The sequence below is a fragment of the Schistocerca nitens genome, chromosome 10, assembly GCF_023898315.1.
Source record: "Schistocerca nitens isolate TAMUIC-IGC-003100 chromosome 10, iqSchNite1.1, whole genome shotgun sequence".
NCBI classification, from domain to species: domain Eukaryota; kingdom Metazoa; phylum Arthropoda; class Insecta; order Orthoptera; family Acrididae; genus Schistocerca; species Schistocerca nitens.
The window spans coordinates 52809222-52811516 of NC_064623.1; the positions used below are offsets into that span (position 1 = coordinate 52809222).

Here is a 2295-nt window from a genome sequence, read left to right on the forward strand (position 1 = left end):
AACCCTGCTCTCGCCTGACGGATATCGGACTGTGAAGCGTGTCGTTTCGATTCGTTACGTAACAGGGTGGAAGTGATGTGTAACTGGGTAGAAGCGTCTGTCACCACTGTAGCGTGTGTTAATAATGGGCCGGTCGTCACTGACCGTGACAACATGGTGGTGGTGGGGGGGGGGGGGGGGGGAAAGTGGACTTCCGGTTCCGCTGTGACCTCGCCAGGTCAGCCAGCTAGAGACTACTCCAGGGGCCGGTGCCCTGCCAATGGCAGCCGAGCGTGAAATTCGTTGCGTCTGTCTCAGCACAGCGCTACTTAGTCAAACTGCAATCCGATGAAGCGTCAGAAGAAAAGGAACGACAATTCTGAAGGAATCGCGCGTGTGATAAAAAAAGAGTGTGTTTTCCACAAAGTAAGTTTTCCACGCGTGGAAATTGTGGAAGGATGTACAAAGCCATCCTTTCACCAGGGGTGTTCCGAGATGAACCTACGTCCTTGGCGGAACTTCCAAAACTGCGCCCCCCCCCCCCCCCCCCCGCTCCACCCCCTCCACTCCCGCCAGAAAAGCTTCCTTTCCGAAACTCTCTCTTCGCACAATTACGGAATTTCGTAATTTGAAAGCCAACGGCCTTGCAGCAGTGGTAACACCGGTTCCCGTCAGATCACCGAAGTTAAGCGCTGTCGGGCTGGGCTAGAACTTAGATGGGTGACCATCCGGTCTGCCGAGCGCTGTTGCCAAGCGGGGTGCACTCAGCCCTTGTGAGGCAAACTGAGGAGCTACTTGGTTGAGAAGTAGCGGCTCCGGTCTCTGAAACTGACATACGGCCGGGAGAGCGGGTCGTCCACGTGCCCCTCCATATCCGCATCCAGTGACGCCTATGAGCAGAGGGTGACACGGCGGCCGGTCGGTACCTTTGGGCCTTCATGGCCTGTGCGGGAGGATTTAAGTAATTTGAAAGGCAGCGTAATAAAAATGAGGAGTTATTGAAAAATATTGATTAAGTTAGGTATTTACACCGCTTGATAATTTCTAAGAAACAAAGGCATTGTTGGGCAAGAATAATCACTCGTAATGATGGACGACATGGAACACAGGAAACACGAATCGAGCCAGTCGGCGCAGTGGTTAGCACACTTGACTCACTTTCGGGAGGACGGCGGTTCAAACCCCAGTCCGGCCATTCAGATTTAGGTTGTCCGTGATTTCCCTAAATCGCTTTAGGCAAATACCAGGATGGTTTATTTGAAGGGGGACGACCAACTTCCTTCTCCGTCCGATGGGACCGATGCCTCGCTGTTTGGTCGCTTCCCCCAAATCAACCAAGCAATCAACATCTACATCTACATCTATATTCCGCAAGCCACCTGACGGTGTGTGGTGGAGGGTACCTTGAGTACCTTTATCGGTTCTCCCTTCTATTCCAATCTCGTATTGTTCGTGGAAAGAAAGATTGTCGGTATGCGTCTGTGTCGGCTCTAATCTCTCTGATTTTATCCTCATGGTCTCTTCGCGAGACATACGTAGGAGGGAGCAATATACTGCTTGACTCCTCGGTGAAGGTATGTTCTCGAAACTTCAACAAAAGCTCGTACAGAGCTACTGAGCGTCTCTCTTGCAGAGTCTTCCACTGGAGTTCATCTACCATCTCCGTAACGCTTTCGCGATTACTAAATGATCCTGTGACGAAGCGCGCTGCTCTCCGTTGGATCTTCTCTATCAACCGTATCTGGTACGGATCCCATACCAGTGAGCATTATTCAAGCAGTGGGCGAACAAGTGTACTGTAACCTACTTCCTTTGTTTTCGGACTGCATTCCCTTAGGATTCTTCCAATGAATCTGGCTTCTGCTTTACCGACGATTAATTTTATATGATCATTCCAGTTTGAATCACTCCTAATACGTACTCCCAGATAATTTATGGAATTAACTGCTTCCAGTTGCTGACCTGCTATATTGTAGCTAAATGATAAAGGATCTTTCTTTCTATGTATTCGCAGCACATTACACATGTCTACATTGAGATTCAATTGCCATTCCCTGCACCATGCGTCAATTCGTTGCGGATCCTCCTGCATTTCAGTACAACTTTCCATTGTTACAACCTCTCGATATACTACAGCATCAACCGCAAAAAGCCTCAGTGAACTTCCGATGTTATCCACAAGGTCATTTATGTATATTGTGAATAGCAACGGTCCTATGACACTCCCCTGCGGCATACTTGAAATCACTCTTACTTCGGAAGACTTCTCTCCATTGATAATGACATGCTGCGTTCTGTTATCTAGGAACTCTTCAA

The 2295-nt window shown here is 49.1% G+C and overlaps 1 pseudogene; it reads left to right on the forward strand.

The window, feature by feature from the left end:
• Positions 1-613: 613 nt before the first annotated feature.
• On the forward strand, positions 614-731 carry LOC126210916 (5S ribosomal RNA; annotated as a pseudogene).
• Positions 732-2295: the final 1564 nt, after the last annotated feature.